General features: G+C 39.9%; 1 pseudogene; it reads left to right on the forward strand.

Annotated features, from left to right (window-relative positions):
- The first annotated feature begins 17,096 nt into the window (after positions 1-17,096).
- LOC100346207 (small ribosomal subunit protein uS2 pseudogene) lies at positions 17,097-17,954 on the forward strand (annotated as a pseudogene).
- The last annotated feature ends 5,239 nt before the right edge of the window (positions 17,955-23,193 follow it).

A 23,193-nucleotide genomic window follows, 5' to 3' on the forward strand; every position in this document is an offset into this window, starting at 1 on the left:
GTTTCACTATGTATATGGTTTCCAGTTGCATGCATTTTATTGCAAAAGACAGGATTTCTTTTTTTTTCTTTCTTTCTTTTCTTTCTTTCTTTTTTTTTTTTTTTTTTTTTTTTTTTTTTTTTTTTTTTTACCATTGAGTAGTACTCCATAGTGTATATATATACCACAATTTCTTCATCCAGTGTTCAGTTGATAGACATCTGGATTGATTCCATATCTTAACTATTGTGATTTGAGCTACAGTGAACATGGGAGTAAAGATAACTCTTTCTTATGCTGATTTCATTTCACTTGAGTATGTATTAAGGAGTGGGTGGCTGGATCATATAATAGGTCTAAATTCAGATTTCTGAGATGTCTCCATACTGTATTCCACAATGGCTGCACCAGTTTACATTCCCACCAACAGTGTACCAGGGTAACTTTTTTCCCCACATCCTGGCTAGTATCTGTCATTTGTTGATTTCTCTATGAAAACCATTTTAACTGGAGTGAGTTTAAACCTCATTGTGGTTTTGACTTGCATTTACCTGATGGCTAGTGATCTTGAGCATTTTTTCAAGTGTCTGTTGGCCATTTGAATTTCCTTTCTTGAAAAATGCCTGTTCAAGTCCTTCACCCATTTCTTAACTGGATTGTTTATTTGTTGTTGTTGTTGAATTTCTTGAGCTATTTATAGATTCTGGATATTAACCCTTTACCAGTTGCATAGTTTGCAAATATTTTCTCTCATTCTGTTGGTTGCCTCTTCACTTTGCTGAGTGTTTCTTTTGCAGTACAGAAGCTTTTAAGCTTGATATAATCCTATTTGTCAATTTTGGCTTTAATTGCCTGTGCTTTTGGAATATTTTCCAAGAAATCTTTGCCTATGCCAACATCTTGCAGAGTTTCCCCAATGTTTTCTAGTAATTTGATGGTATTGGGTTGTAGATTTAGGTCTTTGATCCATTTTGAGTGGATTTTGTGTAAGGTATAATTTAGGGGTCTAGTTGCATACTCTTGCACCTGGAGATCCCATTTTCCCAGCATCATTTGTTGAAGAGAATATCCTTGCTCCTGGAATTGATTTTAGCTCCTTTGTCAAATATAAATTGGTTATAGACATGTGAATTGATTTCTGGAGTTTCTGTTTCATTCCATTGATCTGCACATCTATATTTGTGCCAGTACCTGAGTGTTTTGATTATAACTGCCTGTAGTATGTCTTCAAATCTGGTATTGTGATGCCGCTAGCTTTGTTTTTGTTGTATAATGTTGCTTTAGTAATTTGGGGTCTCTCATGTTTCCATATGAATTTTTGCATCATTTTCTAGATATGTGAAAAATGTCATTGGCATTTTCATTGGGATATCACTGAATCTGTGAATTACTTTTGGTAGTATGAACAGTTTGATGATACTCGTGAACATTGAAGATTTTTCTGATTTTTAATGTCTGCTTCTATTTATTTCTTTAACCACTTGTAATTTTCATTGCAGAGATCTTCCACATCTTTGATTAAATTTATTCCAATGTATTTAATTCTTTCTGTAGCTATTGTGAATGAGACTGATTTTAGAAGTTCTTCCTCAGCCATGGCATTGTCTGTTTATACAAAGGCTGTTGATTTTTGTGTGTTGATTTTATATCTTGCCATTTTACCAAACTTCTATGATTTCCAATAGTCTCTTAGGGGAGTCTTTTGGATCTCCTATATATAGAATCTTATCATCTGCAAATAAGGATAGTTTGACTTCCTCCTTCCCAATTTGTATCCCTTTGATTTCTTTTTCTTGCCTAATGGCTTTGGCCAAAACTTCCAGGACAATAGTGAATAGGAATGATGAGAGTGGGCATCCTTGTCTGGTTCCAGATCTTAGGGGGAATGCTTCCAACTTTGCCTTGATTGTGTTGAGGAATGTTCCTTCTGTCCCCAGTTTATTAGTTTTTATCATGAAAGGGCATTGCATTTTTTTAAACTTTTATTTAATGAATATAAATTTCCAAAGTACAGAATATGGATTAAAATGGCTTCCCCCCCATAACGTCCCTCCCACCCGCAACCCTCTCCTTTCCCACTCCCTCTCCCCTTCCATTCACATCAAGATTCATTTTCGTTTCTCTTTATATACAGAAGATCAATTTAGCATACATTAAGTAAAGATTTCAACAGTTTGCTCCCACACAGAAACATAAAGTGAAAAATACTGTTTGAGTACTAGTTATAGCATTAAATCTCAATGTACAGCACACTAAGGACAAAGATCCTACAGCTATAGAATACTATACAGCAGTCAAAAACAATGAAACCCGATCATTTGCAACAAGATGGAGGAATTTGGAAAACATCATGCTGAGTGAATTAAGCCAGTCCCAAAGGGACAAATATCATATGTTCTCCCTGATCAATGACAACTAACTGAGCACCAAAGGGGAAACTTGTTGAAATGAAATGGACACTATGAGAAACAGTGACTTGATCAGGGCATTGCATTTTATCAAATGTTTTTTTCTGTGTCTATTGAGATAATGATATGTTTTTTGTTCTTCAGTTTCTTAATCTGATGTATCATGTGTATTGATTTGTGAATGCTGAGCCATCCATCCCTGCATACCAGGGATAAATACCACTTGGTCTGGGTGAATGTTATTTTTGATGTGTTATTGGATTCAATTAGCTAATATTTCAATGAGGATTTTTGCATTTATTTTCATCAGGGATATTGGTCTATAGTTATCTTTCTTTGTTGTATCTCTTTCTTATTTAGGAATTAAGGTGATGCAGGCTTCATAAAAGGAGTTTGGGAGGATTCCCTTCCTTTAAATTGGTTTGAATAGCTTGAGAAGAATTGAAATTAGTTCTGTAAATGTCTGGTAAAATTCAGCAGTAAAGCTGTCTGATCCTGGACTTTTCTTTGTTGGGAGGGCCTTTATTACTGATTCATTCTCAGTCTTAGTTATTGGTCTGTTTAGGTGTTCTATGTCTTCATGATTCAATTTTGGTAGGTTGTATGTGTCCAGAAATCTACCCATTTCTTCTAGATTTCCCAATTTGTTGGTGTGCCACTCTGTAGTAATTCCTTATGATTCTTTTTATTTCTGTGGTATCTGTAGTTACATTTCCATTTTCATCTCTGATTTAAATACTTTGGGTCTTTTCCCTCTTTTTTTTGGTTAGTTGAGCCAATGGTGTATCAATTGTGTTCATTTTTTAAAAAAAACACATCTTCATTTCAATGATCTTTTGTAGTTTTTTTATTTCAATTTTGTTTATTTCTTCTCTACTTTTAATTATTTCTTTTCTCCTACTAACTTCCAGTTTGGTTTGTTGTTTTAATAGATCCTTGAGATGCACTGAGAGCTCATTTATTTGGTACCTTTCCAATTTCTTCATGTAGGCACCAATTGCTATAAATTTCCTTCTTACTGCCTTTTTTGTATCTCATACATTTTGATATGATGTATAATCATCTTCATTTATTTCCAAAAATTTTTTATATCTCTTTTGATTTCTTATATGACCCACTGTTCATTCAGGAACATGTTGTTCAGTCTCAATGTATTTGCACATCATCTAGAGATTCTTGAGTTGCTGGTTTCCAGCTTCATTCCATTGTAGTCAGGGAAGGTGCATGGTATGATTTTGATTTTTTTGAATTTGCTGAGACTTGGTTTCCGGCATAGCATATGGTCTATCCCAGAGAAAGTTCCATGTACTGGTAAGAAGAATGTGTATTTTGCAACTGTGGCGCAAAAAGTTTTGTAAGTACCAGATCCATTTCGTTCATAGTGTCAGTTGGCTCTATTGTTTGTTGATTTTCTGAATAGTTGATCTGCCCAATGATGAAAGTGGGGTATTGAAGTCCCCAGTTACTACTGTATTGAAGTCTATGTCTCCTTTTCAATGAATTAATATTTCTTTTAAATAGTCAGGCATCCTGTAACTAGGTGCATATATGTTTATTATAGTTATATCTTTCTGTTGAATTGATAACTTAATCATTACATAGTGTCCTTCTTCATCTTTCAACAGGTTTTGTGTTAAAGTCTATTTTGTCTGATATTAGCATGGCTGCTCCTGACATTTTTGCTTTCCATTAGCATAGAATATCTTTTTCCATCCTTTAAGTTTCAGTCTTCTGGTATCTTTGTTGGTGAGGTGTGTTTACTTTAGGCAGAAAATAGATGGGTCTTATTTTTAAACCATTCAGCTAGTCTGTATCTTTTAACTGGAGAGTTGAGGCTATTTGCATTCAAGGTGACTATTGATAAGCAATGACTTGGCCCTGTCATTTTCTCGTAAATATTCCTATTTATTACTTTGGATTTCTTTTGTACTTTTACTGGGAGAATTTCTGTCTTTACCTTCTTTCATAGAGATGACCATGTTTCTGTGTTTCTGTGTGTCACACATCCTTAAGCATCTTTTTTAAGGCTGGATGAGTGGTGACAAATTCTTTCAATTTCTGTTTGTTATGGAAGGTTTATTTCATTCATAGATGAGAGTATTCTGGATTGATAGTTTGGTTTTTTCCTCTTATGTCTTCTATCTTTGAACAATGCTGCTGTGGTTAGTAGAATGTCTGCATTTTCAGTGAATACCAAGAGGTGTGTGCTGTGTATGGCCAGGGAGCTCTGGTCAGTGCTCCAGGATGGGGTAAGTATCCAGGGTAGCACTCAGGTTGTGCATGGTAGATCTCCTCTTGTTAACAGAAGGTGGGTAATGGTCACCTTTGTTGGTGTGATCACATCCTCACTTCCTATCCACCAAGGTGATCAATGCCTGGGTTTTACCCCCTAGTGTATGCAAGACTCATCCACACTACCATATGAACCCTAGAAGTGAACTTCACAGTCCTTATTCCAAGCTTGGATCCCACCGCAGTGACCTGCCCCAGGCAACCAGGTAGCTACAAGCATTTAGTTGCATATAGTGTTTAGCTGCGTGCAGTGGTTGCCCTGAGACCCAGCTACACCATGCCTCTCTTGTGCAGCCCCCAAATCCCCACAGTCTCAGAACACAGGCTGCCACAGTCACTGGGTGCAGACTTTCCACTCTGCCCCACCAGCCTATATGGTCCACAGAGAGGTAGATGTTCCCCAAGCCAGCTGTCTGTCGGTGCTCTGCCTAGGCTGCTTGCGTCCCTGAGCCTGTGGTATGTTGGGAGGCTAGGAAAATATCACATATCTAAATGGGTGCTCAACTACCTGTCAATCCTCCTATCCAGGCTCAAAGTCAGTGGGGACTGCAGATTTTTCCCTCCAATAGAATCTCCGGGTCACACATGTACACAAGAACCACTGGTCAAAAACTGCCCTCTCCCTGCCACTACCGCCAAGAAGATGACATCCTGTCTCAGCCAGTTGCTATGTGTGCACACAAGGGCTTTCCACAGCTGCCACCTAACTCCAAAATGATGCCTGCCCTCTCTCCAGCTGAGTGCCAGGCACTGTTGTGGGGTAGGTGGAGTGAAAGAGAAGTGCCCCTTCTACTTCTGCTAGGTCTGTGGGTACCCGCTAGCCCCTAGGTCTCCAGTCTAGATTCATGCCAAAGTCTCCCTCTGGCTATATCACCATGGGCTGCTGCAGTTTTATCCCACCTCTCTCTCCAAGATGCCACCCGCTCTGGCTCTTGGCTGCTTAGTGTATTGTGTCTGTGTTCGTGCTGTGCATCTGCATCTTCTACAAAGGTCTACGGCATTCCTCTTCCTTCTGTAAAATTATCACTGCAATTTTCTCTCTAATTCTCCTACCAGAGTGTACTTCCTATACACTTTATTATTATTATTATTTATCCCTAGCGTAGTGCAGTATATTGCTCCCTATTCTGCCATCTTGGAATCAACCCATTACTTTCTTTCTTATTTGTAAAGTCTCCTTTTCATTTTTGCTCTTTAGTCTTTTGTTACTCTATTAAGAAGGAAAGTGAAGTGTTATAGCAAGCTAGAGAATCTAAGACCATGAAGTTATTAAATATGAAATACTTTCCACCACCCACTCCCCTGATTGAATCATAGCTTTTTATTTTTTTAAGGAAATTTTCATTTTGAGAGGATATATGTAATTTAAATTTGTATTCATCTTCAGGAATTAAATGCACAAAATGCACTGAATATCTCAAAGTGCCTGTTAATGTTTCCATACGTTAGGGTCACATCTACATTTTTATGTTGCTTCCATTCTTTTTCTGCTTAGCAAAATAAGTCAGAAAATAGTGATTCTTGAATTTAAGCAAAAATGTCTTTGGTTATATCTGTGGAAAGTTCCTTGCTGTTGATGACCATATATTTTCACTTACTTCAAACTTCTTTTTCTCCTCTAGCTTGCTAAAGTGTCCTTTCTTTTCTGTTTTTCTTCCTCTTTAAAACATTTTATGCCTAATCTAACCCAAAATAGCACACTTATTCTCAATTGTTTCTTCTCAATTGGGATTCCATGATGGATATTTGAAGTAGAAAGATTAAGGAAACAAGTGAAAATATAACTATAAACAGAATGCTGTTATGAAAGTTAGAGGGAGCTTCAAAAAGTTCATGAAATTGGCATTAAAAAATTCTTGGTGAAAAATGTTTGAAATCCATACATAGTTTTTGCATAATACAAATGTACATGAACTTTTTGAAGACCCCTCATATCTACATCATCTTACCCTAATTTATATTTCCAACCTATTTTTATTCTACACTCATTAAAAACATTAGGGAAATAGCAAATTATCTTTTTTACAGAGCAAGCTTTTTAGTCTTTATACCCACCCTGTGATCCGATTTGTCATCCAAAGGTATCACATCCCTTTCTGTTCTCCAATATAAGTGACAACTTGGCCCTTCAAATTATTGGTAGCTACCTTATAATCACAACGGAGAGCCTGCTGGGCATGGTGTGGGAATACGGGAGCTAAAGCGCAGAGATAAAGTAACCACCCTCCCCTTAGAATGGCTTCAGTCACACCAGTAATAAACAACCTTCATCTTTTAGGCCAGTCTGAGTTGAAATTTATATTATTTGCAGCCACAACATCCACAATATTCTAGCAGACACAATATAAGAAAAATCAATGGATAATGACTGAAGAGATCAAGTGCTGTGTATATTACATAATAGACACTCAGGAAATAATAGTGGGATGATTAGATTATCAATATTTCCATTATCTCCCTATGTGAACTTTGGCAAATCATATCACTGGAATTACTTTAATGTAAAATGAAGAAAATGTTAGTGGACCTATCTAACATCATTTCACATTAAAATAAAGATATATTCTATGAAGGTTGTAAATATTATCTGTTATTATATTAGTTTTATATTTTAGATTATTTCTTTGCATGCTTCATTTTGTAATTCTCTTTTGCTTAGTATTTTGTTGAACATTAGTGTTTTGTACCAATTTTTTCTTATAGAAGTAATACGTATTATATTTTTTAAGAAATATATTCACTATAATATATATATACTCATAATTTTAAATACTTTTTTTTATGGTGAAAAAACATATATTTAGAATTAGCCAGCTGGACTCCGTTCAGATGATCCCAATTTTGTTGGCAACGTCCAGAGCATCATAGTCCGGAGCCAGCCACACATACGCCTTCTTCTCTCCGTCAGGTCTGATCAGGGTGTTGACTTTGGCCACATCAATGTCATAGAGTTTCTTCACAGCTTGTTTGATCTGGTGCTTCTTGGCCTTGACATCCACAATGAACACCAGTGTGTTGTTGTCTTCTATCTTCTTCATGGCCGACTCCGTGGTCAGGGGGAACTTGATGATGGCATAGTGGTCAAGCTTGTTTCTCCTAGGGGCACTCTTCCGAGGGTATTTGGGCTGCCGTCGGAGGCGTAGCGTCTTGGGCCGCCGGAAGGTGGGGGACGTGCGGATCTTCTTCTTCTTGTGGCTTGTGGACGCCTTTCAGCACTGCCTTCTTGGCCTTCAAGGCCTTCGCTTTGGCTTCGACTTTAGGAGGGGCAGGAGCTTCCTTCTTCGCCTTCGGCGCCATCTTGGTGAAAAGCCATAATTTTAAATACTTAAAATCACAAGGTATTTGTTATAAAATGTCCAAGCAGGAAGACATTTATATTAAATCATATTAAAGATCTTATTTCTTCACTGTATAGGAAAGACTGCACATCATTGTTTTCTGCAAGTGTTACAAATATGTTGGCAACATGTGACTATTATGTGAATTTTAAAAACATCTACTGGTTATCAGTAGTATTTAATTTCTAGGCCTGTTTAAGCAAGTTGAACATATTTTATATTTATACTTTATTTCTTTTTTTTATCTTTTTTATTTTTTGACAGACAGAGTGGACAGTGAGAGAGAGAGACAGAGAGAAAGGTCTTCCTTTGCCGTTGGTTCACCCTCCAATGGCCGCCGCAGCCGGCATGCTGTGACCGGCGCACCGCGCTGATCCGATGGCAGGAGCCAGGTGCTTCTCCTGGTCTCCCATGGGGTGCAGGGCCCAAGTACTTGGCCATCCTCCACTGCACTCCTGGGCTACAACAGAGAGCTGGTCTGGGAAGAGGGGCAACCGGGACAGAATCTGGAGCCCCGACCGGGACTAGAACCCGGTGTGCCAGCGCCGCTAGGCGGAGGATTAGCCTAGTGAGCCCTGGCGCCGGCTTATACTTTATTTCTGTTTGGCTTTGCTTATTAACAGAAAATTAATTATACTGGCATGCTGCAATTAGAGGTAATTATTATTACTTAACCACAGTTAAAAATAAAATTTTTATTTCAGAGATCTTTTTAGGGAAGGTTAGTAATTTCTTTTTTTTTCTCATTTATTTGGGAAACCAGTTAAGAGTCTGTGTGGAAAAACATAGAATGATGACTTGAATGAGATGAACTGAGGAATTGGTCATGAAACAGTAGCCATATTGGGATTTCTCACAAACGTTAGAAACAAATTTTGTTTGCTAACTTGAGAATGTGTGATGATTCGATGGGCTTGTGGTAGTTGCTATCATTTTAAATTTATTGGTTCAACTCCCTAATGTAGTTAAAGAGGTCCTTCTTCAATGAGTTGCTAAACCCTACCTACTCCCTAAACTCTTACTGCTTTAATAAGAGTGTGTTATTTATCCTAATATCTTCTCCAACTTTATTTTAACTCTATCATCATCTTTTACATCAGAATGATGATTCTCATCCAATTCTTGAATACTGCAATTTGTGGCTTTCAAACAAAGACTGTGAGTCACTCTGGGCCAACTCAGTTGTTTCCTTTGTGTTATAAGCTGGCTTCCAAAATACAATTATATGCAGAGTCAGAACACTGTCAGGATGGTAAAGACCCACAGTAAAGAGGAAACTACCATTCCTCCTGGGTCGAACTGAGTCAGATAGAAGTTGATTACACACATAGTATAAATGTCAAATGGATGTTTAACACTCATGTAATCTTCTGATGTTAAAATTTGAACACAAGGTGTCTTTTCATATCCTCCCACATGGTATAAGCACAGAGATTCAACAATTACAATGAATGAAAAATATAGCTGTTAAAAGACACAAATAACTCTTAACTTCTTGCCAAAAATAGATGATCAGAGAAAAGACGAGGTTTTAGATGAAGGCAGTGGCCATAGATGTATTATTTTAATTGCTTCTTCCATGAAGAAAGTTTTCAATTATTCTAAGTAGTAGTGTTTGGGTCACAACATAATGATAGGTTTTGTTCAGTCATCTTCTGGTTGTTTGGTGACCAAATTCCCTAAAGATCATTTAGGAGGACCTAGCTGCCTTGCCTGGCCTTGCCTTGCCTTACCTTGCCCTTCCCTTCCCTTCCCTTCCCTTCCCTTCCCTTCCCTTCCCTTCCCTTCCCTTCCCTCCCCTCCCCTCCCCTCTCCTCCTCTCCTCTCCCTCTCCTCTTCTTTTCTTTCTCCCTCCCTCCCTCCTCCCTCCTCCCTCCCTTCCTTCCTTCCTTCCTTCCTTCCTTCCTTCCTTCCTTCCTTCCTTCTTTTATAAAATTTATTGGAAAGGCAGATAGACAGAGGGAGAGAGACATATGAGACAGAGAGAAAGAGAGAGTTCTCATCCATGGGTTCACTCCCCGAATGTCTACAGCAGCTACATGAGAGGTCAATCTGGGTGTAGTATCTAGTGAAAGGGGAGCTTATGAGGGCTCTGGCTTTTGTAGACTCCCTGTCATGTGCAAGTACCATCTGAACAGGGTTTGAATGGGTAAAAGAAGGCAGTATTCACTTTTGATGGATAGTCAGAATAAAGAATTTGTTTTGTTTTGTTTGTTTGCTGAGGGCAATGACTCAGAAGGGATTGAGTGGGGCTAAGGGTCCAGGGAATGTTCCCTATCTTAATCTGAGTTAAAGTTACACAGGTGTGTTCACTTCATAAGCATTCATGTAATACTCCACTTGGGATCTGTGTACTTCTCTGTATGTGATATTTCAATTACAGACTTTACCAGAAAAGTGAAAGGGCACTGACATGGATTATTTAAAAAGTCATCACAAAACAAATAAACCAAAGAAAAACAAAAACCAGTCAGATGCAGTGTGTGAATCTTGACTAGATCTTGGATTAGGCAAAAAAAAAAAAAAAAAAAAAAAAAAATCACTATAAAACCTTTTAAGGACAATTGAAGAAATGAGAATATGGAATATGACAAAGATTATAACATTGTTGTTAATATTCTTAGGTACAATAAGGTATTATCATAAGACCCTCAGAAAGTATTTGCTGATGTGTTTAGGAATGAAGTGTAAAATGAATGTAACTTTCTGTCAGATTGTGTGTGGGTGTGTGTGACAATGAGTCTGAGACTATATGAGAATATGTGTGTGATTGTGAGAGAGCAGGTATAAGAGCATGTAAATGGATGAGAATAGGCATATGCAAGCATGTACGAGAAAGTGTGCATGTGAGTGTGCATGAGAGAACAAATTACAGCAAACAGACAAAATTTCTACAAGCGTTTAAGTTGGGTGTTGGACATGTTCAAACTTTCAACATTTTTATATTTTTAAAAAAGTTTCCAAGTAAAAAAGGAGACTTTTAAACAAGTAAGGAAGAAAAGGGGAAAAAAGTGAAGACCTGACCCATATCCCAAAGCTTGAGATGGGGGCTGACCTGTTGTGAGGACCAGGATGAAACACAGTGCAGGAAAAGAATGTGGGAATTCTGGGCCTGAGATGCCGGATGAGTTATATTCTTCACATTCAGGGCTCCTGAACACTCACCATCCTAAATCTTAGTTTTATATGGCACACATTTAGAAAATTTAGGAGTGTCCTGCAAAGTTGTAACAGCTGGCCTGTGAGTGTTGGGCCCCGGGGCTGGGGGTGGGGGGTGGGGGTGGGGGGTGGCGAATGTCTGCGGAATGCTGAGGCCTCCTAGGGAAGCCTGTTTTAGAGCAAGGCCCCAAACTGCCTGGGAGCCCACAGTGTGAGAAACAAGCCGCTGGACGGGCCCTGACAGATGTTATGAAAGGGGGTGTTAAGTGCCTTTTTCAGGATATTAAACCAGCATCCTAACTGGCAAAAAAATGAATTGTCACTGACGTTACGTCGGCCCATTGGAGACCCTCTCTGCTACTTCTCGTGATCTGGGAACCATTACACACAGGTGATCGATATGCTCCTGGGCTGGAGTCTAAATAATGATTTCTAATAAAATCTATTTTAGACGGTTCAGGCCAGAGGACAGAGACAAGCCACAAAACATAATGTACTTAAAGCCACCCTCCCTCCCTTGCTCTCTTTTTTAAAGACCTGAATAATGGAAGAGAGATCTGGCGATAAAGCATAAAAAAAGCCTTTTGGTCCTGCCCAATCTGCTTAGCTAATGGCTGTAAACTGACACCCCTAATGAAATAAAAATGTCTCAGTTCAAGTGCATAGCCGCACAGTGGTTAACAATGCTGAACTCTGGCTCCCATCCCGATGATGGGCACCAAGCAGCACACTGACAGTTTCCCATGCCTTCCTTCCTTCCCAGCCCCTGCCCACTGCAAAGCAGGAGTCCTGCCCCCAGTTAAAGGACAGCAGTATTAGAGGTTTTGGCCAGCAGAACGGTATGCTTTATGTTATGTTAAGAAAATCTTTTTTTTCCCCTCTACTTGGGAAAATGTACTATTTTTCACTTCAAATCCAGAGGCCCAGGGTGGATCATTGACAGGGAAGTTGTGGTCCCCCTGCGCTGTTGAAGGTGAGATAGAGACATAGAAGAGTGTATCCTTGAGGCTGTCATAGCCCCCTCCGTCTGCCCTTGGCCGCCTCTGAGCCGTTGGTACTGGTGGCAGGCAGGCGGAGAAGCCCTGTCCAAATGTGCTAAGACTGGGTGGCTGTGGTTACACTGGCTTCCCCCCCGCTCTCCCTCATGGCCTGCAGTTGTCTGATTTCAATCAGCAGCAGTTCCCTCCACATGTCCAGCCATCAATCTTCTGCCGGCCCTGGATGAGTGTGGCACAACACAGGGCATGTTCCAGTTAAAAAATAGCCTGGGCCACTGCCTCCCCTCCCCAGCCACTGATAAGTATGCCTTTGATATTTTTATTAAAAAAGAAAGAAAACACATTGGGAAATATGTTTCATTTCTTATGGCACAGACCAAAGCCCCTGCTGGTGAAGAGGCTGTTGAGAATGAAACCAGAGAGGAGGGCAGAGCTGTACCTTTGAAATCTCAGCACTTTGCCAGGTGTAAGATGCCCACTCCCCACCCAACCACATCTCTGCAATCTCTGAAGCAATGGCCCCAATCCAGTGCAGTAAAGAGCCTAGCATTTTTCATAAGCAGCAAACCAGTGTCAAGATGTTCCTTCTCCCAAGAGGAAAAATGTGTATCTGGGAAAACATGGTTTTAAGAGACACAGGATTTGAAAATAAATTGTGATCTCCTTGCCTTTAGCATTTTGTCCAATCCAATGATGGATTTGGTAGCACCTCTGACTGGCTCCCTGCATCTCCTGTGTCCCTGCACACTCAGCGGCAGGAAGACAGGCAGAAGGTGGCAGTGGGGACAGTGTGGGAGGCAGGGAAGTGTCCCTCCCAGCCAGGGTTCTGCTGGCGGGGATCCTGGAGATGCTTGCCCACTTAGTCACCTCTCTGAGATGACACAGTAAACACTCTGTAGCCAGGTCCTGCTGCTTATTTTAAAACAGCCTGTTTCAATCTATTTACATGCTACTCCCTTCCTGGCAGAGCAATTGGAGGTGCAGGGATGTAAACACCCTTTGGTTCATCTCTAAGACTGAAGAGAACTGACCTGGTTGAGGCTTGTTCTAATTAAATTTTAAATGAGGCCAATCTGGGGCCAGTATTGTTGTGTAGCAGGTAAAGCTACCACCTGTAATGCAGGATCCCATATGGGCCCCGGTTCATGTCCAGGTTGCTCCACTTCCCATCCAGCTCTTTACTAATAGCTTGGAAAAAGCAGAGGGAGATGGCTCAGGCACTTGAGCCCTTATCACCCTCATGGGAGACACAGATGAAGCTCCTGTCTCGGCTGGTCCAGCCCTAGCCGTTACAACCATCTGGGGGTGAACCAGTGGATGAAAGATCCCTCTCTCTGTTTGTTTTTCTCTCTCTCTCCCTATTCATCTCTCTTTGTCTCTGTAACTCTGACTTTCAAATAAACAAATCTTTAAAGAAATGAAGTCAATCAGCCACACTAAGTGGGACTTCCAAGTTACCATGTCTTGTATCTGGAAGTGAAGATTAGAACTTAAGGTCAAAGAGGCAAAGAGGCCTCTCTACTCTACTCACTCCCACTTGTCCAGTAAGCTTGGGGGTTGCAAAATCATCTGTAATCCTTGTGGTTTTGGGGCTGTCTAGTCATGGCTAAAGTGCCTAAAACCTGTGTAGGAATGTGGGGAATTTGAGGAGAGAGGTCTGATTGATCCATGCAGAGAAACCAGCCTGCATGAGTTAAAAAAAAAAAGGTAGAAACTGTGCCAGTTTGCTTTGAATGTTCATAGGATTGGGGGCTCCCCAGGATGCAAGACTTGCATTGCTAGGAAATCCTAGCAAGGTTGGGGGAGTTGGTCACCCTACATGTGGCTACAAATGCCAAAAGAGGGATTACAGTGGAGAGGATTGGAGAGAGAGAGGTGGAGGAACAAGGTCACTTGAGACCTAGGAGACTGTGGCTTGGAGTTTTTTATTCTGAGATCGATGTGAGGCTGTTGCAAGACACCTGTGGGTTTCAGGCTCTTATCCTAGAAAAGATTCCTATTGCACAATTGCATTAACACTGGCATGATTTAGGGTTTAGCATTCAGTGGCTATGAAGTTAGATTAGTAGTGTTCTGAAACATGATTTCTGGTCTGGGGAATTTTGGAAAAATGAGAAATATGACAGACATAGAGTTGGGAATGACCAAGGTTGCTCATTTGCTGAAGTTTTTACACAGATTCCAGAGAAAAAAGGGAGATGACCTTCATCTCTCACTGTACCAGTGGAGGGCAGATTCATTTTGGGAGTTGAATTTACTTCTGGAAGAGATGTATGCATAAGGAGGTTGGGAGTGGTTAAGCAGCATGGAGACTTTATCTGTGAGACTTGGGCAAAGAGAGGCATTGCATTTTAAGTTTTATGGGTGGCTGGAAATAGCAGGCTTTTTTTTTTTTTTTTTTTCATTGAATTGCTTGGGCTATTTTGTTATCTGGTGCTCATTGCATAACTCTTTCTGATATACTTGAGCAGAATTAGAGTATAAATCTAGGTGGAAAATAAAATGCAAGGTGACCACTGGAGACACTGGATTGTGTTGCCTTGGGGGAATATTCATATCCTGTATTGACCTCTATCACAAGCTCCTGAATGCAGCACTAAATAAGCATTCACAAAAGGTGTTGGGAAATTGGACTGACCATTTCATTAATCCCATGTGGCTACATAGTGGCCAAAGACAAGGAAAGCAGCCCCATGACGGCAGTGGCAGGACATCTGTGACACTTTGCTAAATTTGTCTCTCCAGGGACACAGCCCACCTCTACTCAGGATTGTTAATCTATGCCCCCATCACCTCTCTATTTTTAAAAATGTGCTTTGATTTTTACCTGATACACAGTAATCATACATCTTTGTGGGGTGCAGCATGATATTTCAATATATGTATATAACGTGTAATGAGCACATCCTCATCTCCTCATCAAATGCAAGAACCTTCTTATTGTTCTCCTGAATTCCAATCTTGAACTTCTAGAACTTATTCTTAGGAGAACCACCAGGGTGATCTTTCAAAAACAGGTACGTTCATATCACATCTTGCTCAAAAACCTGCCAAAAGGTTCCCATTCCAGTAAGAATAAAAGCCCCGTTACTTTAGCATGGCCTGCAAGGTGCTGCTCCTCCAGCCCGGTTCCCTTTTCAGGCTGCCTTCCCAGTACTCTCTTCTCCCCCAAACCACTCCACCCACACCGGCCTTCCAGAGACTCTTGTTTCCAAATCAAGGCCTTGACACTCAGCAGCCCCACCTCCTGGAACGCTTTCCCCCACATCTTTGCCTGGACTTTCTCCTCCACAGAGTTTAGATATCTACTTAAATGACACTTCCTGAGAGACCTTCCTGTCTCCACGATTTAAAATAGCCACCACTGCCCTGTCACTTTCCATCATTTTAGCCTGCTTTATTTTCTTCATAGCACTCAGCAGCCATCTGTTTCATTTTTTTTTTTTCTGCCCAAATGGTAAGGAATCCAGGACGGCTCTAACCGGCTCTGGTCACCTCCTTCTTTTTTTTTGTCCTGAGAGTGTTTATTCTCTCATGTGGCAGTGCGGTCTACGGCTGTTGTCCTCGTCTAGAAAATCATCTCCTGGTCACCCTTTCTCACCCTTTTCTCTTGATGTTCATTCACTGTGGCTTTAGATTTATCTCCTCTTATGTTGCAGTAGTAACGTTGAGTCTTGAGTTTGCCCTTTAGGGCTAAAGTAGACAATGCACACATTTGTCCTGCTCTGGTTTTATGTGACTTGCACCTAATTGTGAAAAAAAAAAGAAGAAGAAGAAAAGAAAAAGGGACTCCTATGTATTAGCCGACCATACTGGCTGAAGTTTTTCATTTGTGCTGGCTAATGATGAAAAGCATCAATTCTTGCCTTTGTCACTCGTTGTCTTGTGCCTGTATCTCTTCCAGGGGCCTCGAGAGAAGAGTTATTTATCTGGTGGATGATTCAGATATTTCTAGGTTCCCTGCCCAACACAATATTAATGTCATATCTTTGGAATATTTTATTCCATAATTTCCAAAGTCTAGACTTGCCAGAAGTGTTAGAATACTATTAATGGAATTAAAAGATTGTGTAGGCTTGTTTTGGCTTTTTAATCAGAGGAAAGGAAAAAAAAAACTACTAATCTTAAAAACACATTGAAGTCTTTCTATACCATCTCCTTCTTGCAACTAGCCCAGTTAGTGTGGTAGTTACCAATGGCATATAAGCAACTAAAGCACAAATACAAGGTTGATGTGGCACAGCAGGTTAATCTAACTCTTGGGATGCTTGCATCCTATATCTGAGTGCTAGTTCAAGTCCCAGATACTCTGCTTCCAAGGCTGCTTCCTCCTAATGCATCCTGGGAGGCAGCAGATGACGGTTCAAGTGTCCTCGCCACTGTCACCTGTGTAGGCACTGAACTGAATGAGTTCTAGGCTCCTGGCTTTGTCCCAGCTCAGTCCTGACTATTGTAGTCATTTTGTGTGTGTGTTTTTATGTTGGAAGTTTACTACATTAAACAAACTACAGTAAGTTTAGCATACACTTCATTTCCATGTTTCCCTAAATTGTGTTAGTTTGGTTAGGTATGTGGAAATTAAATTCAATAAGAAATATTTTACATATTGCTTTAAATCATTGCTCAGTTTTTTGTGTTTATTTACCATGGAAATTATTTATGCAATGGGTTAAAACTAAACTAAATAGTTGAGATTGAAGATAATAGATGTGAATTTGATCTACCTGGTAACTTATTGTATGACTTGCTTCCTGCAAATCTTTTTCTCAGTTTTATTTGGTAAATTTTGAATCATTTGTATTTGAAATATGCTCTCCATTAAAAGTATAAAAATTAATGGCTTTCCTTTCTGTGCTACCCAGCAAGGAGTCCATACAGTGTTGTTCTTGATTCCCGGCGTAACTTAAGGGGAAGCTGTCACAATGTCCAGAGCCCTTGATGTCCTGCAAATGAAGGAGGAAGATATCCTCAAGTTCCATGCAGCAGGAACCCACCCAGGTGGCACCAACCTCGACTTCCAGATGGAACAGTACATCTACAAAAGGAAAAGTGATGGCATCTACATCATCAATCTGAAGAGGACCTGGGAGAAGCTGCTGTTGGCGGCTCGTGCTACTGTGGCCATTGAAAACCCTGCTGATGTCAGTGTGATATCCTCCAGGAACACTGGCCAGAGAGCTGTGCTGAAGTTTGCTGCTGCCACTTGAGCTACTCCCATTGCTGGCTGCTTCATACCTGGAAGCTTCACTAACCAGATCTAGGCAGCCTTCTGGGAACCATGGCTTCTGGTGGTTACTGATCCTTGGGCTGACCACCAGCCTCTCACAGAGGCATCTTACGTGAACCTGCCTACCGTTGCTCTGTGTAACACAGACTCCCTTCTGCACTACGTGGACATTGTCATCCCATGCAACAACAAGGGAGCCCACTCAGTGGGTCTGATGTGGTGGATGCTGGCCCAGGAGATTCTGCGCATGCGTGGTATCCCTGGGAGGTCATGCCTGATCTCTACTTCTACAGAGATCCTGAAGAGATTGAAAAAGAAGAGCAGGCCGCTGCTGAAAAAGCTGTGACCAAGGAGGAGTGTCAGGGTGAATGGACGGCCCCAGCCCCTGAGTTCACTGCTACTCAGCCTGAGGTTGCTGACTGGTCCGAAGGCGTGCAGGTACCCTCTGTGCCTATTCAGTGATTCCCCACTGAAGACTGGAGTGCTCAGCCTTCCACTGAAGACTGGTCTGCAGGCCACCGAGTGGGTGGGAACATCCACTGAGTGGTCTTAAGCTGCTTGGCACGGTCTCTGAAGCAAATGTGGAAATGAGGAAAATAAGCACCAGTTTCTACAAAAAAAAAAAATTAATGGCTTTAATCTTTTTGCATCTTCTTTCCTCACTCTTCCTCCAGGCTGTTTTCTGTTAGTACCCTCAGAATCAACTATAGCTGTGCCCCTCCAGGTCCTACTCAGTATTCCTTCTTGCTCCTTGATTTCTTCTCTTGCTTTTAGGGATCAATCTCCCTTTTCTTTCCTCGGTTATTGCTTCTGCTGTCTTCTTTTTGAAATCTTTTAATATGTAAGGGAATTAAGCCCACATTATGGAGATGAGAAAGTAGGGATGGAAAGGCTGTACCCTGAAGTCCAACTGCCTGGGTTTGAGTTCTAGCGTACTACTTACTAGCTCTGAGAAATGTAGCAGCACGTTATAGTTCTCGGCTCCTGCCCTGTAACGTGGGAATAGTACTGATGCTCAACTTTATCAACACGGTTATTTAATGATAGCAATTTAATTACATGCACTTGTACAGGGTCAATGACAGTGTCTGACAGCCAGGATGCACCCAATAAGTGTTTGCTCTTATAATCTCCCCCTCCAGACCTTGAGTAGTACATATCATTATCCAAAAATGTTATATCTGGTGAACACTGGGCAGAATTAGGATTCCCACATGTGACCTGTATTGTCCTACTTAAATAGATTTGTCACTTAGGGTAAAATCAACACTGTGGACAGTTTGGAAGGGGACAGCTAGTCATAGTAGGAGTATTGGAATGTATCTGGAAGCTCACCTTAGTGGTCACTTGTAGGGGCCACTTTGTCCTCCCAGTTCCTCCTAAAATAGCTCAGATTCAGCATTCTAAGCCTTATAGGCTGTAGGGCTCAGGAAAGTCATTCTGATTTGGTGAAGCCTTAGGAGAACTTAACCTCCCAGAATTTAGTATCATTATTACGTCTTAGTCTTTCATTGTAGATTGAGTGTAAATATGTAATTATAAATCTTGTATTTGTAAAAAATATGTCTTGTTCATTAATATCAGATTGTTATCTGTTTCCATGATCATTTATTTAGACATGTAAATTCTTAAATTTTGTTACACATGTAAATTTCTAAACATGTACAAGGGGACTCCAAAAGGTTTGAAGACAGACTTAGAGGTTAAGATGCCTGCATCCTATATCAGAGTGCCTGAGTTTAAAGTCCAACTCCAGCTCCTAACTCCAGCTTCTTGCTAATGTGGACACTAGGAGGCAGTGGTGATGGCTTACATGGTTGGGTTCTTGCAGGTTGGATACCTGGATTGATTTCCTGGCTCCTGGCTTCAGCCTCTGGCCATTGCAAGCAGTTGTGAAATGAACCAGAAAATGGGAGTGCTCTTGTTCACTCTCTCTCTCTGTCTCCTAAAAAATAAAGAAGTATATGGATAAAAGTATTTTAAGTTTGTAGAAAACAGATTTAAAAGATCAATTTGTTTTGGTGCAAAGAATTTTAAAATCTATTTATACAAGGGATCTTCAAAAAGTTTATGAAAAATTCATGCTGTAAAAACATTATGCAAATATTTCAAAATATTTTTACACCAAAATAAACTTGTCTTTTCATTCTATTTTCCTGTGAATTGTTTGAAGTATTCTTGCATTTATACAGATGCACACAATACTACCAAGTATTTATGAATGAAAATTTCTTTCTTTTTTTTAAGATTTATTTATTTATTTGAAAGTCAGAGTTACACAGAGAGAGGAGAGGCAGAGAGAGAGAGAGAGAGAGAGAGAGAGAAAGAGAGAGGTCTTCCATCCGATGGTTCACTTCCTCAATGGCTGCAACTGACGGAACTGGAGCCAGGAGCTTCTTCCTGGTCTCCCATGTGGGTGCAGGGGCCCAAGGACTTGGGCCGTCTTCTACGGCTTTCCCAGGCCACAGCAGAGAGCTAGATAGGAAGTGGAGCAGCCAGGTCTCAAACCAGTGTCCATATGGGATACCAGCACTTCAGGCCAGGGCTTTAATCTGGTGTGCCACAGCGCAGGCCCCAAAAGTTCTTTATCTAAACAGAGTTTAAACATATAGTCTATGCCACACAATTTTTATAATAAGGATATTTAACAAATTCTATTTTACTTTTGACAATTTTTTATTAAATTAAAATATGTAGGAATCATGCAAAAGCCAGTGTGCTTACCACAGAACAATTTTTCATTTTCTTTTTTTAATAAAAACTCTTTTATACCATTTTTAAATAAAAGAGCAATTCTTTATTTGTGGGGTCAATTATGATGATAATAGAATTAAGATTTATCCAATGGGGTCTGTGCTGTGGCGTAGTGGGTAAGTCTGGTGCCTGTAGTGCCAGCATCCAATATGGGTGCTGGCTCAAGACCAGACTGCTCCACTGCTCCACTTCTGATCCAGCTCTCTGCTATGGCCTGGGAAAACAGTAGAAGATGGCTCAAGTTCTTGGGCCCCTGCACCCGCGTGGGAAGACCAGGAGGAAACTCCTGGCTCCTGGCCTTTGATCGGTGCAGCTCCTGCCTTTGCAGTTCATTGGGGGGTGAACTAGCAGATGGAAGACCTCTCTCTCTTTCTGCCTCTCTTTCTCTCTCTGTGTAACTCTTTCCAATATATAAATAAATCTTAAAAACAAAGATTCATCCAAGACCTGTCTGATTTTCAAGTGCAACATTGCTGGCATCGTCCATTCAAAAAGCTTTGCTTTGTATAGACAAAAAGTCAGATCTATAAATTGCAAATCTTGTTTTTTCAGTAAGGAATGCTTCTACATGAGTCTTTTCATGCTCAGCCTCTGAAACAGCCACACTTCCCAGCAAACAGTCATTTGAGGTATAATGACCTCCAGCATTCATAATTTCTCAGACAGTTGAAAATATTTCCTGTTGGCTCCAGCATCACAGGAAAATAACTACTGGTCTGACATTGCCCATCTATAAAAGCAAAATTACCTCCTAGGAATTCAAAGTTATGAAATGTTCTTTCTAAAAGTAAGAATGTCACCTAACCATATTTTAATTAGTAGGAAACTATTGGATGTATTTTCTAAAAATCAGAGCTACAGCTGAGGGAATACATTAAAGGAATACAAATTAGTAGGCAGATTATTTCACATTCCAGAGAAAATCCCATAAGTGTTTGAAATCTTATCCTTGTAAATTCCTTTTAAGTAACTGATTTAACTTATAGAAATCTAAAGATAGCCTTTAATAATGCTACAAGAAGAAATTTCAAGGTAAAGTTGCACACTTATGAAAGTAAAATTTAAATGAAATATAATAAAAATATCACATTCATGAGTCAAAATAATGGGAAACTGTTTTCCACTTTATTAAAAGAGTCTCTAAGCCAATAATAAACCTGGGAAATTGAAGATCCTGAAACCAGCCATGACTATTAAGCTGTAAGGGCAAACTTTGTATTCAAATGAGCTCAAGTTAGGGATAAGATTCACTACCTCACCTAACAGCAGATGCTCAGCTCTAGCTCAGGCAGAGTTGTATTCAGGCATTCAGGCCATGCTATCGTTAGTTGTCCTCTCTTCCTCCCTCTAAATTAGGAAAAAGAAGGATGCCCAGTATCACTACTATTATTTAAAATTTTACTGGAAGTTCCAACCGATTCATTTAAAACAGAAAAGAAAAGATGAAGGAAATAAAATGGGGTGAGAAGTAGTATTTGGAATATCTAAAAGAACCACTTAAACAGTATTAAAGTAGTAGAATCCAGTAAGACAACAGGGTGAACAATAAATATAAACTAAGACCAAGCTCAACCATTCCCTAAATAAGATGAAAGCGGCCCCTTTCTCTTGGTCTTGTGATCCCAGCCTCAAGCTACCAGTGTTCTATTCTCTGAAGACATCAGCTCCTCTGTCTCACTCAATGACTTTCAAAAGTTGAGTTTGATTCTCCACACCTCCGCGCTTGGAGGGGTGTTCCATGAGCTGCATGAGCAAGAACACATTGTCTATGACACAGTATCTGTTTCCCCTGAAACCGAGAATTGCAATTCAATTCCTTCAGGAGGACTCCTCTGATTATACTCAGCAAATACTCTGCATGCCATTTACTCTGCAGGACCTCAGCACTTATGGTGGTAGTTTGTCTTCTCCTAATTTGTGTTTCCTTTTGTTGCTTACTAAGTAAGTGTGATGTGGTGTCTGGTTCATTCTTCTAAATAAAGAATTTGAGGACCCTGTCTTTCCTAGTCTTTCCAGCCCTAGCACCTAGCTCTAGTAGTCTATGCTCAAATATTCCATAAATGCTTCTTTTAATTTTTAATCAGTTTTAAAAATAGGAAACATACTTTCATGTTTGAGATACTAGAAAGGATGTCTTGCCATACAATGAAGAGACTTTTTCATATCCTGCTCACTGTCTTCTCTGTTCCCTATTGTTACTTTCTTCTTTATCTTTTCAGAGAAATATTATGTTTGTGCAAGCCAATACCATTGTAACTTCTCTATTTTCTTACCCTTTTTATATAAATAATAGCATATCCATGTCTCTTAATCTTGTTTTATACATTGATAGTATATTTTAAATATCCATCAATATATGAATGGTATCTTTAATTTTTAAATTGCACATATTATTTCATTATATTTAACTAGCACACTATTGATAGACATTCATATTGATGCCAAATTTTGCTGTTACAAACAGTGCCTTTCAATTCACATATTACACAGACAGATGCAGATAGATTCGCATTAAATTAGAAATAAAGATAATAGATTCATTTGCAATGAAATCACATATTAAAGGCCTGAACACACTATAACCCTCTATGGTATGTTCTAATTTGCAATATGTTGATTCCACATTTTAATAGCAAAGATTCACGGAGAGCGTTTCATTAAAGGTCATCTCCCATATTTCCTACCCTGGCTTAAACTGTAATTATACCAGGAAGCCATTCATTTCTGATGAGGATGGCACTTCAGAAAAGGACAAACATTACTCTCGTATCTCAGAATTGTACAAATAGGTAAGTCAGTTGATTTTAACTCATCTTAAGAAATGGTTTTCACTATGAGTGTGTGTCAGGACACAAAGACAGACGATTCATGTGTGCCAAGGCTGTCAAAATAATCACTACAGTTGTGGTTAAGAACTTGGACTTTGAAACCATACTGTTTCCTCCTGTGACATTGGGCAAATCAATTTATTTGCATCTCAAGTGAGTACATTTGTGGAATGTGGAAAACAATACTTCCTACTCAGTCTCTTATAAGTA

Source organism: Oryctolagus cuniculus, chromosome 5 (assembly GCF_051225735.1).
Source record: "Oryctolagus cuniculus isolate XC-2025 breed Fujian yellow rabbit chromosome 5, ASM5122573v1, whole genome shotgun sequence".
NCBI classification, from domain to species: Eukaryota; Metazoa; Chordata; class Mammalia; order Lagomorpha; family Leporidae; genus Oryctolagus; species Oryctolagus cuniculus.